The sequence below is a fragment of the Ranitomeya variabilis genome, chromosome 4 (assembly GCF_051348905.1).
Source record: "Ranitomeya variabilis isolate aRanVar5 chromosome 4, aRanVar5.hap1, whole genome shotgun sequence".
NCBI classification, from domain to species: Eukaryota; Metazoa; Chordata; class Amphibia; order Anura; family Dendrobatidae; genus Ranitomeya; species Ranitomeya variabilis.
Genome location: NC_135235.1, coordinates 664,050,186 through 664,065,988, shown reverse-complemented (window position 1 = coordinate 664,065,988; position 15,803 = coordinate 664,050,186). Strand labels below are relative to the sequence as shown.

General features: G+C 47.5%; 1 protein-coding gene across 1 annotated transcript in view; it reads left to right on the top strand.

Moving 5' to 3' along the window:
* The first annotated feature begins 2,525 nt into the window (after positions 1 to 2,525).
* The window catches only part of LOC143766220 (uncharacterized), a 28,628-nt gene continuing 15,350 nt past the window's right edge, over positions 2,526 to 15,803 (top strand). Inside the window, exon 1 of the mRNA XM_077253727.1 lies at positions 2,526 to 2,588. The gene's annotated coding sequence lies outside the window, so the exon portion shown is untranslated. The remainder of the gene's footprint in view (positions 2,589 to 15,803) is intronic.

Here is a 15,803-nt window from a genome sequence, read left to right as displayed (position 1 = left end):
GTTTTGCCCACGTACCGGAAACAATGACGTGTGAAGGAGGCCTTAGTAAGAGACAGGAATAAACTTCTACCAAGATGCCCCAAATCTATAAAACAGAGAGGGCCGGACCCCCGGGACTGAGGTCAGGTCAGAGAAAAGAGGCAAACTGGATGTGTCAAGAGGAAAACATAATAATATACACACGGCTCTGCTCTGTACATGTCGTACAAATGGAGCGCCTGCTAGGAACCTGGGGTACTCGGGTCGGGTCATTAAAGGGGTGGTCACGGTGGCAGCGACCCAGTCCGTGGCACTGGGCGTCCAAGTTATTATTATTATTATTATTTATTTATATAGCACCATTGATGCCATGGTGCTGTACATGAGAAAGGGTTACATACAAGTTACAGATATCACTTACAGTAAACAAACTAACAATAACGGACTGATACAGAGGGGTGAGGACCCTGTTAAAGGAAAGGTCTTTAAAGGGGTTGTTGAATAAAGAATGTTTGTGACGCCACCTGTGGTACTCGGTCAGGGATCACTGACACTGCTGGATCCCCAGGGCTCCCGGTGTAGTGGGTAAAGATGGTAGTTGGTGTGGTGCCGGATAGAATCAGAGGACACAAAGTTGCAGTCTCTTTACCTTTTACTGGTGTAGTCTGCCACAATCCAGGGTACGGATCACAGGTGATAGTGAGGTCCGGGCAGCCTGGAAACGATTAGGAATCCCCTTAGCCAGGTGGGATTGGGAGCATTCCTCACTGCTCTGTGTTATAGTCCCTTGCTGCCTAAGGCTTCTTTCAAGGTCCTCTCTCTTTCTGTCCTAGGACAGTACCCACATGACAGGCAACTCGAGCTGATTTACAGGTGTCTCTGGTTGCGGCGACTCCGGGCTCTGTAAGCTGTTGTGCCTTCGGGTGTAGTTGTGGACAAGCAACTTTTAATCTCCTGCCCTCCGGTTTCTGCTGTGGGGCATTCAGTCCCACACAGCCTCGGACTCCCAGTGTCCTGTTCCTGCGCTTCAGCGTGGAGGGAGCCCAGTCGCAGCTCCCCTCCAGCTCCCCACTTCTCCTGTGCTCCTTCCTCCTTCACACTCTCTACAGACTGATCTCACTCCTCCTCCAAGCCAGAACATATATAGGGAAGTTCCCCTTAAACTGGGTCTAGAGCTCCTCTTCTGGCCTGGAGTCAGAACATGTTTCATGTATTGTGCTACCTGTTAAAGGGATCCTCCTCGTTTCCAGGCATGGCATCACCCTCCCCGAGAGGAAGGCAATACCACTGTGGTATCCGGACTCCTGGGGTGCCACACAAACACAGCTCTACTCCGTAACGACTGAGCCACAGTGCTGCAACCACATGCATTTCACAATTTTCAGATTTATATGTTATTAAAGTATTTAAAAAAAATGTATCATTTCCTTACACCAACCAGCCTGAAGAAAGAGGTTCTGAGCTCTGAAAGCTGAAAACATAATTTTTCTGGTTAGCCAATAAAGGTATCACTCCGAGAATACTTTTGTCTCTTACACCTCACAAATACTTGCTATTTTGTGTTGGTATCACATAAAATACAGTTAAGTTTGTGGGTATAATGTGAAGAAAGCGGAAAAGTTGACAGGGTATGAACACTTTCTCAAGGCACTGTAAAAGTCGTATACAGATGGCTCCGTTCCGTACACCTCGTACACACACGCGGCTCCGCTCCGTACACCTCGTACACACAGGGCTCTGCTCCGTACACCTCGTACAGACACGCGGCTCCGCTCCGTACACCTCGTACACACAGGGCTCTGCTCCGTACACCTCGTACAGACACGCGGCTCCGCTCCGTACACCTCGTACACACAGGGCTCTGCTCCGTACACCTCGTACACACACGGCTCTGCTCCGTACATCTTGTACACACATGGCTCCTCTCCGTACACCCCATACACACACGGCTCTGCTCGGTACACCTCGTACACACGCCGGTCCTGCTCCGTACATCTCGTACACACACGGCTCCGCTCCGTACACCTCGTACACACAGGGCTCTGCTCCGTACACCTCGTACAGACACGCGGCTCCGCTCCGTACACCTCGTACACACACGGCTCTGCTCCGTACATCTTGTACACACATGGCTCCTCTCCGTACACCTCATACACACACGGCTCTGCTCCGTACACCTCGTACACACGCCGGTCCTGCTCCGTACATCTCGTACACACACGGCTCCGCTCCGTACACCTCATACACACGCGGTTCTGCTCCGTACACCTCATACACACCCGGCTCCGCTCCGTACACCTCGTACACACACGGCTCCTCTTCGTACACGTCGTACACACACGGCTCCGCTCCGTACACCTCGTACACACATGGCTCCGCTCCGTACACCTCGTACACACACGGCTCTGCTACATCCACACTGTAAACCCCTCCTGACCCCACACATAAACTTCCCCTCATCCAGCACCATGACAACCAGCACAGCAGAGTCCTGCATACACTGAGGCCCCTGATCATGTGACCCCTGACTCCTCCCCTCCTGTGACCTCATCCCAGGTCCTGTGCGCACAGAACAGCCATATATGTGGTGTGCGGCTCTGCAGGTGGAGGTAGGTGCTGAAGATTCCCCATTACTGGGCGGGGGGGAAGTAACCCCTCCAGTGCTGAGACAATTTTTTTGTTTTTCTGTTGCTGGATAGATACATACGACCCAACTATGAAAGACAACAACATGGAAACTAATATTCCTCACATATTACATTGCCACTTTCCTCGCCCCCACACACTCTAATGTTCCCCCAGTACCGCCATCCCCCATATACAAAACCTACAAGAAACAAAATGAGCAAAAACCCTTCTGTAACTAAATAAGTAAAAAGCAAAAGTGCATTTAAGTAACTCAGGGTTCTTAGTAATACTGTTTTTGATCAAAAATAGCATAAAAGCCATCCCACCATCGACAAGGTGACTCTGATCGGGACGGTCCTACACTAGCAGACAAAAGGACCGGATCCCAACCAGTGGATCACCAGTCTGGGGAAGCCTTTAAATGTAATTATCAGCTTAGGCTACTTTCACACATCAGTTTTTTGCCTTTAGGCATAATCCGTCTATTTTTGCAAAAAACAGATCCAGTGCAAAGTGTGAAAAACTGATGTGCCGGATCCGTTTTTGTTTATCGGGCATAGAATTTGGACTTCCTGTTCCAGGGACGAGAGAGAGAGAGACCCTAGAGCGGAAAATGTGCATGATTTCAATGGGAAATGCCAGGGAAACTGGATTCGGATGCCGGATTCGTCATTTCACATCTCAGTTTCATCTGTTTATCGCTGGAACCTTCGCTGGACATTTTTTCACCGGACAGAAAAAACGTTCCTATGGACGTTTTCTCCATCCGCCAGAATAGAAATGTTGGACGGATCCGGTAAAAAACGGATGAAACGTTTGGCCATCAGGCGCAATCCGGCGCTAATACAACTCTATGAAAAAAAAAATCTGTTTTTTAAAAAACTCGCTGGATTGTGCCTGACCGCAAAAACCTGATGTGTGAAAGTAGCCTTAGGAGACAGGGAAGCCACACCCCAGCATGCACAAAATGCAAAAATACAAAGAAAAACACAAACATTGAGCTTGGTATAAGTTAGTATACATGCATACATGCAGCACATAAACGCATGTTCACATTGGCCATCCCCCATATTTAGAATAATGTTCCCACAGTACCGCTATTTCAGATATTCAGTATAATGTTCCCTCAGTACCGCCATCCCCCCATATTCAGTGTAATGTTCCCACAGTACCGCTATTTCACATATTCAGTATAATGTTCCCTAAGTACCGCCATCCCCCATATTCAGTATAATGTTCCCACAGTATCGCTATCCCCCACACATAATGTTCCCTCAGTACCGCCATCCCCCCACACAGTATAATGTTTACACAGTACCACCATCCCCCCACACACAGTATAATGTTCCCACAGTACTGCTATCCTCCCACACACAGTATAATGTTCCCACAGTACCACCATCGCCCCACACACAGTATAATATTCACCCAGTACTGCCATCTCCCCCCCACACAGTATAATGTTCCCCAGTACCGCCATCCTCCACACATTATAATGTTCCCACAGGACTGCCATCCCCCCACACATTATAATATCCCACAGTACCGCCATCCCCCACACACAGTATAATGTTCCCACAGAACCGCCATTCCTCCACACACAGTATAATGTTCCCCCAATACCGCCATCCAGGGGCGTAGCTAGAGCTTTTGCCGCCCGGGGCTGTTCCCGAGTTTGGCGCCCCCCCCGGCTCAATACACACAAAGGTTACGAAAAATAGCTGGCACATCTGTAGTGCAGGGCACACACAGGACTGGGCACTACACACACAGAGTGTAATACCGCCTGTATCACCCCATCACTCTCTTACCTCCCCACTTTGGTGGCTCCCTCGCTCTCCCCCGGGAGTGTGGCTGAACTACCCGGATATGACATCACCTTCACATAACTTTATTTCGCGGAGCAGAACGTACAGTTCCAGCTGCAGGCTGTGCCCGGCGTGTAGTGTGAATATGAGCGGTAACGGCCGGTGAGTGCCCGCTCGGCCCCGGGCTATGTTTTCAGGATGCGCTACAACGACAAGGAGCTGCTGTCCCTCTCCGGGCAGAGAGCGGAGTAGGCGGCGGAGCTGCACATGAGGGCGTGCACTCACCGGCGACTGACAATGACGTCAGACGCCGGCGACATGCACGCTGGGACTGACGTCAGCTGCCAGCCTCAGATTGGCTGGCGGCTGTTAACTATTGACGTGCGGGCGCGGGCCCGCACGTCAATAGCGTTAAACAGCTGCAGCCTGCAGCGCCGGCCGCGGCCCGGTGACCCACCCCCGCATTGTGCCGCCTGGGGCGGCCCGCCCCCCCACACCCACCTTCCTACGCCACTGCCGCCATCCCCCCACACAGTATAATGTTCCCCCAGTACCGCCATCCCCCCACACAATATAGTGTTCCCACAGTACCGTCATCCCTCATACACAGTATAATGCTCCCACAGTACCACCATCCCCCCACACACATTATAATGTTCCCACAGTACCGTCATCCCTCATACACAGTATAATGCTCCCACAGTACCACCATCCCCCACACACAGTATAATGTTCCCACAGTACCGTCATCCCTCATACACAGTATAATGTTCCCCCAATACCGCCATCCCCCCACACAGTATAATGTTCCCCCAGTACCGCCATCACCCATGTACAGTATAATGTCCCCACAATACCGTCATCCTCCATATACAGTATAATGTTCCAACAGTACCGCCACCCCCCCACACACAGTATAATGTTCCCACAGTACTGCCATCCCCCATACACATTATACAGCTCTGGCAAAAAGAGTTCAGAAATCAATATTTTGTGGAATAACCATGATTTTTAATCACAGCTTTCATGCGTCTTGGCATGCTTTCCACCAGTCTTTCACACTGCTCCTGGCGCAACAATTTAAGCAGTTCTTCTTTGTTTGATGGCTTTTGACTATCCATCATCCTCCTGATTACATTTCAGGGGTTTTCAATGCGGTTCAGCTCTGGAGATTGGGCTGCCCATGACAGGGTTTTGATTTGGTGGTCTCTAAATATTTGCCAGTGCTGTAATGTCCCCACGGTACCACCATCCCCCCCACACACACAGTGGAATGTTACATACAACATATGTGTAACATAAAAAAGTGCGTCTTATAGTCCGAAAAATACGGTAACATTGTGCAGTGAGTCTTTTTTCCCTATAGTGACTGATATTTCTTGTTGCTAAAACTTATATTTATTTTTCACTTTAAACCTTTTTTTAAAACTTTTTTCCACAGCACTCATAAGTGCGATCCTACCATGGCTGTGGATTCAGTCAGTGTCCATTTTAGTGGAGTTGGTATAAAATTGACTGACTCTGACATAAAAAATGTATAATAAATTGGGATCAGTAGTTCAATTCGGGATGAGCTGTAAATGCTTTCTTAATAATTTTGGAAAGTTATGAAATGTCCTATAAATGTCTGTTCTGTTCCTGATCTCAGGATCTCGGCTTTTAGTTGTGATGAATCTGTGCTGCACTTTATGCACATGTTTAGTAGTGACCAGTTTAGGAGTGTGAGTCGGAAGTTAGACTTACCGATTCCACAGCCCTGTATTCTACAAAATACCGGTGATACACTGCACTACTGAAATGCAGGGTATTATTCCTGCTGGTTAGTGTAATACTAACGGCCCCATACACATTCGATAACTGTTGGCTGAACGATCATTTTACAGACAGCTATCTCTCCTGACTCCCCCATACACACAAACATTCCAGCCAAGCTCTATCAGAGAGTCACCCAGAGACCATTATTAGACATTTAGGTATTATAGTAACTAGATAGGCAGACCCATACTATCGAGTAGTTGGGGGAGGAGGGTGTTGAGACGAACTCTGTCAAACCTTCTTAGATGCGATATTTGCTTTTGACAGCAGTAAGTGATTAAACTTCCTGGATCGTTGTTGCAGCCACGCTCATGACATCCCTGCAGTAAATACTTTTTATGTTTAAAAAATGTTTCATGTGTTAAAAAGGAACAGAATGTGTCTCTTGCTCTTTTTACATGGTGTTTACAAGAATGTTATGTGTCAATTTTCTTTTGAAACAATTCAATATCTGCTTTTTTCGTCCCTTTTTTTAATACAGGGAAGCCTAAAACACCATAAAACCCTGTACATTGAGACGTCGATGTCATATCATTCATGTCTTCTGTATTTTTGCAAACAAAAAAGCTTTGAAAAATGCCTCAAACTTTTGTGTGTGAATCAAACATTCATATAGGCTGTGTGGTAGATCGGCTCACTCGGCCGCTCACGGCTGGCAGAACACACACTGTTTAGCTTCACAAGTCCATGCAACACTTTCCTGGATTGCTCCTTCTCCAGGCCCACACTGAACACTGAAAGATCTGACCTTCAACCATTTAAGCCCACACCTTGTGACTCCTCTATCATGTGACGGATCACATGATCTTAACATCACACAGGTCCTGTCAGGACTCTGCATGTGGAGATAAGGTGGACCCCCTCCCACTTGCTCTATGGAGGTCCACTAAACCCAGCCCATAACATAGCTCTCATTTCATTCTCTCAACACGTAGTGTGCTGGAGGAAACTACTCTGTTTTTTTATGAACGAGACTCTGGGACTCTGGACAGGGCATCTGCGTTCCCATGCAACCTCCCTGACCTGTGCTCCACATGGAAAGTTAAGTCCTAGAGCTCTAGAAACCACCTAGTTACCCAGGCATTCTTCCCCCTCATCCATCTCTGGGATGCATGATCAGATGATCAGATATTAGCCTGAACCTTCTGCGTAAAAGGTAATATCTCAGTGTGTTGATTGCCCACACAGCACAGCTCCTAAACCGACTTCAGAGGGATCCGTCTGGAGCACAAACTCCTATGTGAAGTCTGGTGTGACCAAGATTGGCTCTCGGTACAGGACGAGCTTCAACTCATGGAATGCCATCTCCACTTCAGAGGACCATTTGACCATCGATGACTTTGTGCCCTTGAGAAGGTCAGTCAGGGGAGCAGCTATCATGGCGAAAATTGAGATAAATCGCCGATAATATCCCACAATTCCCAGAAATGCCTGAATCTGCTTCTTGAAGAATGGCTGCAGCCACTTTTGGATTGCCTCCCCTTTGTCTACTTGCGGCTCTCGCCCCTTCCGACGATGTAGCTGAAATATTTTGCCTCTTCTTCCCCGAGAGCACACTTCTTTGGGTTGACCCTGCCTTCCTCAGTGTATCCAGTACTGACTGGACCTTCTGTCGTCCAAATAAGCGGTGGCGTACTTCTTGTGAGGGGCTAGAATCCTGTCCATGGCCCTCTGGAAGGTAGCTGGGGCTCCTTGTAGACCGAATGGTATTCTGGTATAATGGAACCATGCATCAGGGGTAGAGAAGGCCGTTTTCTCCTTAGCACTTGGGGACAGGAGAATCTGCCAGTAGCCTTTCATTAGGTCCAGGGTGGTATCTGGCTGACTCTAGCCTCTCAATGAGCTCATCAATCCGGGGCATCGGATACGCATCAAACTTGGACACCTCATTTAGCTTTCTGTGATCCTTACAGAAGCACCACTCTCAATAGGGCTTCGTCACAAGGACAATAGGGCTAGGCCAACCGCTCTTTGGCTCCTCAATGATGCCCAAGCTCAACATTCTCCTCACCTCCTTGGAGATCACCTTGTGGCGGGCTTTCAAAATCTGATACGGCCTCTGATTCACCTTCACATGTGGTTCAGTCAGGATCTCACGCTCCACAACATGCGTATAACCTGGTAGCTCCATAAAACAAGTCCAGGTTCTGCTGAAGCAGCTTATGGCACTGTTTCTAGGTCGGTGACAGTGTCTCTGACCCTGGCTTCAGGACTGTCTCCAAGTTACGCAGCCTTCCCCGATTCCCGGTCTCGCCACAGTTTGAGCAGGTTGATATGGTACACTTAGTATGGCTTTCATCTCCCTGGTTGGTGAACCTTGTAGTTGACGTCACTCAACCTCTCGACCACCTCGTATTGCCCTTGCCACTTGGCTAGGAATTTACTTTCCATGGTGGGAATCAATACCAACACCCAGTCTCCAGGGCTAAACTGTCTCCGTTTTGCTGCTCGGTTGTAGACCCTCACATGGGCTTCTTGTGCTTTAAGGAGACTCTCCTTCACAATCGCCATCACCATTGTGATCCGGTCCTGCATTTGGGCTACATGCTCAATAATGCTCCAGTGGGGTGTAACTTCTGCCTCCCAGGTCTCCTTTGCAACATCTAGAAGTCCACGGGGGTGTCGTCCATACAATAGCTCGAACGGTGAGAATCCAGTAGAGGACTGAGGAACTTCCCTGATAGAGAACAACAGGTACGGCATTAGGCAATCTCCCTCTCGGCCATCTCTCTCCACGACCTTCTTAAGCATGGACTTCAACGTCTTGTTGAGTCTCTCCACCAGGCCGTCTATCTGCGGATGGTACACTGACGTGCAGAGTTGTGTAACCTGCAGAGCCTTACACAACTTCCTCATCGCTTTAGACATAAACGGTGTGCCTTGGTCCTTCAGGATCTCTTTCGGACTAACTCTATGGACTAACTCTCGGGCTATGCTCCTGCCGGAGGAGTTTCTAAGGGGTACCACCTCCGGGTACTGTGTTGCATAGTCCATCACCACTAGAATGTATTGGTGCCCTCTGGCGGACATAATCAGGGGCCCCACAAGGACCATGGCAATCCTGTCAAATGGAACCTCTATAATGGGTAATGGCACTAGGGGGCTTCGGAAATGGGACACGGGAGCTGTAAGCTGACAAATATGGCAGAACAGACAGTGGTTAACAATCTCCCTGTGACACCCAGGCCAGTAGAACCTTCTAATGACTCGATCTTGCGTTTTATCTATTCCCAGATGTCCACCCAAGATATGGGAATGGGCTAGGTCTAATACCCTGTGCCTATAGGGATCCAGTACCACATTTTTCCCTGGTACCAACTGGTGGGGGAGTGTGGCCCTTATCAAGGTCACCAAGCTCCCTCATGTCATGATCCGTTCCAGGGTTTAATCCTGTCTGCCCTTTTTGCCGGGCGGATCATGTCAAGGGTTAAGTTTGCTCTGCCTCATTCTGGGTTCAGGTTTGCTATTTAGGTCCCATGAACCCTGCTGGAAGTGTCAGCTATAGTTCTGCCTTTGGCATGTGAACCTGACTCTGGTAGCTCTTGATCTGTCCTGCTGTAATCCCTGACTTGCCCCTTGTCTGTTGATCTCCCTCCTTCTAATGGCAAAACTGTAATTTGGGTAGTGGTTGACAGATTCAGTAAACAGGTGCATTTTGTACCTCTGGCAGGATTGCCTAATACTGAAACATTATCTAAGCTGGTTCTTGAGCACGTTGTACGGCTGCATGGCATACCTTTGAATGTGGTTTCTGATAGAGGGGTACAATTTGTGTCCAAATTTTGGAGGGCATTTTGTAAAAGATTGGGTATTCGTTTGACCTTCTCTGCTTACCATCCTGAGACCAACGGTCAGATGGAGAGGACCAATCAGTCTCTTGAACAGATTTTGAGGTGTCTTGCTCCGTCTCAGCAGGATGATTGGTGTTCTTCATTGCCCGTGGCTGAGTTTGCATTTAACACTCGGATTAACCAGTCCACGGGCACCTCTCCATTCCTCTGTAACTATGGTTTTCACCCCTATTTTGGCAAATTTTCTAGGCTGGATTCATGATGTCCAGGGGCTCATATGGCAGTGCCACGATTGGGGAGGTGTAGAGGGAGGTCCAGAAGAACATTGGGGTGGCTCAGGGCAAACAAAAACCTTTTGCGGATAAGCGACGGTCTGTAGGACCTATATTCCTGGTAGATGATAAAGTGTGGTTGTCTACCAGGAACATTCGTCTTAAGGTTCCTTCTGCTAAGCTAGGTCCCAGGTTTATTGGTCCATACGAGATCATTGAGGTGGTCAATCCAGTTGCCTTTCGCTTACGGCTTCCTCCGTCGCTTCGGATCCCCAATGTGTTCCATAAGTCCCTTCTTAAGTCATTTGTACCATCCTCTGCTGGGCCTCCATCCCCTCCGCCTCCTGTGTCTGTGGATGGTCAGACCAAATATGAAGTGGAACGGATTGTGGATTCTCGCATGGTCCATAGTTCACCTCTTAATATTTGGCCTATTGGAGGGGTTACGGTCCCGAGGATCGATCTTGGGTCCCGGCGTGATCTGTCCATGCTGATCGATTGGTCCAGGCATTTCGTGCATGTTATCCTGGGAAACCTGGTGGTCCGGTGGCCCCCTTGAGAGGAGGGTACTGTCATGATCCGTTCCAGGGTTTAATCCTGTCTGTCCTTTTTCCAGGCAGATCATATCAAGGGTTAACTTTGCTCTGCCTCATTCTGGGTTCAGGTTTGCTATTTAGCTCCCATGAATCCTGCTGGCAGTGTCAGCTATAGTTCTGCCTTTGGCGTGTGAACCTGACTCTGGTAGCTCTTGATCTGTCCTGCTGTAATCCCTGACTTGCCCCGTGTCTTGACTCCCTCTGTCTGCCCTTTTCTCAGTGTTTCCCTGTGTTTTGGCTTGATTCTCTGGTTTTGGACTTGGCTCGTATTGAGACTCTCTTCTGCCTTCTTTAAAGAAATGCTGACAGCACATCAGATATGGTGATGCAAGTCCTAACCCCACTGGACCACGTGGAAAGTGTACATACCAATGTCGCTTCTGCCTTCTGTCTTTGTCTTATCCGCTTCTGTCCATTGTTAAACCCCCTGGCTTGTTCTTGACCACGTATACTGCTGCTACTATTGTTACATCTGCTTGTAACGTTTTTTTGTCAACACACTTCATGAAGTAAAATATCACAGGATGTTTTTAACAATAGATGCAATCATAATAGTACTGTGATAAATATAGCTGAGGACGTAAGGCTGAGAACAGTCGCAAAAACCAATGACCAAACACAGAAACAACACGACTAAAAAACGTAACGTTTTTTTGACTCGGCTTGTCTGACCACCCTCTCGCCACTTGGTGGTGTCTGTGCTGCTGCTCTGTGTGTGCAGTCTCACTTCCCTCTCAAGCTCCCCCTGGTGGAGGTTGTGCTGTACTGCACTGCAGCAGCATGACACTTGAGTCTAACAGTCCTGAGACCAGCACTCCATTTATGGTTACAAGTAGTGATGATCAAGTATACTTATCACTCGGGTTTCTCCGAGCATACTCGGGTGATCTCCAAGTATGTGGATGTTCTCGGAGATTTAGTTTTCGTTGCGGCAGCTGCATGATTTGCGACTGCTAGACTGCTTGAACACATGTGGGAATTCCCTAATAAACAGGCAACCCCCACATGTATTCAAGCTGTCTAGCAGTCGCAAATCATGCAGCTGCGGCGACAAAAACTAAATCTCCGAGCACATCCAAATACTCGGAGACCACCTGAGCATGCTCGGAGAAACCCGAGTAACGAGTATACTCGCTCATCACTAGTCACAAGACATGACTCCTGGCTGATAGTTCACACTGCAGGTGGGATATGCATAGTCGGAGCAGCGCCTTCCTAGGCTGGTGTCCACCATTTTGGGGGTCAAGGGACAATGGGCAGCTCTATGTCCTGGACCGTGGCATCTCCAGCAAATCAAGTCTCTCCCTGTGGCCTTTGGCAACCCCTCAGCAACCCCTTTGGATCTAGAACTCCCCTCAGTGGTGGCTCTACTACCCCTCTTTTGGGGCTCAGGTTCTCGCTGGGAACCTCAGTATGGGGATGTACCACCCCCTGGTTTCATTAGGGACCTTTCAGTCACCTGGAACCGTTCCACAACGCCCACTAGTTCGTCCGCATTTCGGGGATGTCCCTGGGCAAGCCAGGTCTGCACCGGCCTAGAAAAGGAGTGCACAAATCTGTCCATGACAACCCGCGCAGCCATCTGGGCTGTAGTGGAGGATTCTGGCTGCAGCCATTTTTGCATCAGATGCTATGGATCAATCATTTTGCATTTATCCCCACAATATGTCCAGTGGTGATCCCTTTGTGCTCTCACTGACATAGTCATTCCCACACGTGCCAAAATTTCAGTTTTTAACTTGACATACTCGCATTCTGTAATGTCAGATCATAATAGGCCTTCTTGGGCTCACCAGTCAAATGGGGGGCTAGCACCTCTGCCCACTGCTCTTGTACACATTATTTATAGGTTTATACATATTTTTTGTACGGGACCGGTTTTTGGCTGTAACATCTCCTTACGGGCACAGGGGTTAATTTTTCATTTAAACCTGTGTTATTGTTTGTCTGATTGGTGCCACTGCTCTGGTGGTAGCTTCTCACGCTCTGCTACCTGCTTGAATACAGTCAAAAATGCCTCCACATCATCACCCGGGGTCATTTTTTGCATCGCTCTTCTTACCACCTTCCAGAGCAGGCGTTAGGGGCAGGCAGACCAGGCAACTGACTAGGGCCCCTGCTCCCCCAGGGGCCCCCAGCCAGTCGCCTGCTGTCAGCGCCGACTTCCCCCACCAGCGCCAACTGTCGTCACCGCATTGAACTATACCGGCGCCTATGACACCGGTACAGTTCAAAGCAATGATGGAGGAGAGAGCATCAGCTGACGCTCCCTCTCCCATCATTCCCCTTTGCCTCTGACACTGCAGGTGCGCGATGGCATCATTTGCTGTGTGCCGGGCAGACTGCAGACGTTGAGACCAGAGCCGGGAGCAGCGCAGGGCACGAGGAGAGGTGAGGATTGTGTGTGTTTTTTTAATATATCAATAAGTGATTACTAGACTGTGGGGCCATTCTCCAGGGGAGAGGAGGGAGGCTACATTGTATTCTATGGGGGAGGGCTGTATTAGATCCTATGGGGAGGGCTGTATTATATTCTGTGGAGGGCTGTATTATATTCTATGGGGAGGGCTATATTATATTCTATGGGGGACTGTATTATATTCTATGGGTGAGGGCTGTATTAGATTCTATGGTGGAGGTCTGTATTATATTCTATTGGGGAGGGCTGTATTATATTCTATGGGGGTGGGTTGTATTATACTCTCTGGGGGGCTACATTATATTCTATGGGGGCTGTATTATATTCTACAAACTGCTGTATTATATTCTATGGGGGAGAGCTGTATTATTATATTCTATGGGGAGGGCTCTATTATATTATATGGGGGAGAGCTGTATTATATTCTATGGGGGCCTACATTATATTCTATGGGGGGGGCTGTATTATATTCTATGGGGGCTGTATTATATTCTATGGGGGAGGATTGCATCATACTCTTTTATGGGGCTACATTATATTCTATGGGGAGGTGGGCTGTATTATATTCTCAGGGGGAGGGGCTACATTATATTCTATGGGGGCTGTATTATACTCTGGGGGCTACATTCTATTCTATGGGGGGCTGTATTATATTCTATGAGGGAGGACTGCATGATACTCTTTTATGGGGCTACACTATATTCTATGGGGAGGTGGGCTGTATTATATTCTATGGGTAGCTACATTATATTCTATGTATTAAATTTATTCTATGTATTAAATTTATTATATTCTATGAGGGGTGATTGCATCATACTCTATGAGGGCGCTACATTGTATTTTATGGGGGGGCTGCATTATATTCTATGGGGCTAGATTATATTGTATGGGGGCTTCATTCTACTCTATGAGAAGGCTACATTATATTCTATGAGGGGCTGCATTATACTATATGAGGAGGGCTACAATATATTGTATGGAGGGGCTACATTTTATTCTATGGGGGCTGCATTATATTCTATGGGGGACTTCATTGTACTCTGAGGGGGCTACCATATATTCTATGGAGGGGCTGCATTACTATATATGAGGGGGCTCCATTATTTTCTATTGGGGGTTAAATTATTGTATGTCGGGGCTGCATTATAATCAGGAGGCTACATTATATTCTGTGGGGTGGCTGCATTATACTATATGTGGGCTGCATTATACTGTATCGAGGACTACGGGGAACACATTATACTATATGAAGAACTATGGGGTGCATTATACTACGGGAAGTGAACTGTACTACATAGATTACTATGGAGGTGCATTATACTATATGGAACACTATGAGGAGGGTATTATACTATATGGAGGACTGAGGAGTGTATTATACTATATGGAGGACTGAGGAGTGTATTATACTATATGGAGGACTATGGGGATTGTATAATACTATATGAAGCACTATGAGGAGTATATTATACTATATGGAGGACTGAGCAGTGTATGTTAATATATGGAGGACTGTGAGGAGTGTGTTATACTGTATGGAGGACTGAGGAGTGTATTTTAATATACAGACTATGAGGAGTGTATTATACGGAGGACTATGGGAAGTGTATAATTCTATTTGGAGGACTGAGGAGTGTATTTTAATATATGGAGGGCTATTTTGAGTGTACAGTTATATGAAAAAGTTTGGGCACCCCTATTAATCTTAAGCTTAATGTTTTATAAAAATTGTTTTTTTTTGCAACAGCTATTTCAGTTTCATATATCTAATAACTGTTGGACACAGTAATGTTTCTGCCTTGAAATGAGGTTTATTGTACTAACAGAAAATGTGCAATCTGCATTCAAACAAAATTTGACAGGTGCAAAAGTATGGGCATCTGTTGTGAACTCTGTTTTTGGGCTCCCTCTTGTGGTCACAACTGGTACTGTGTGAGTGCTGTCTTTGGGCTCCCTCTGGTGGTTCTTTGTGTCATTCTGCAGGTCTGAGGCAGGATCAGCTGTCTCGTTATCTCTTAGCTGGTTTCCTATTTAGTTCACCTGGACTCTCAGTTGTTGCCTGCTGTCAATGTCTTCAGTGCTATTTTGGAGCTCTCCTGCAGTCCTTCGTTATCAGTCTCTTCAAGAGAAGCTAAGTTTTGCTTGGTTCATTTTTTGACCATCAGTGGTCACATGTTTCTTGGTTTATTTTTGTCCAGCTTGCTAATATGTGATTTCCTTGCTTGCTGGTAGCTCTAGGGGGGCTGAGTTTCTCCCCTCACACCGTTAGTTGGTGTGGGGGTTCTTGTATTCTCAGCGTGGATATTTTACATAGGGTTTTTTACTGACCGCACAGTTCCCTATCTGTCTTCTGCTATCTAGTATTAGCGGGCCTCATTTGCTTAATCTGTTTTCATTTCTACGTTTGTGTTTTCCCCTTACCTCACCGTTATTATTTGTTGGGGGCTTCCTATATCTTTGGGGTGATTTCTCTTGAGGCAAGTGAGGTCTTACTT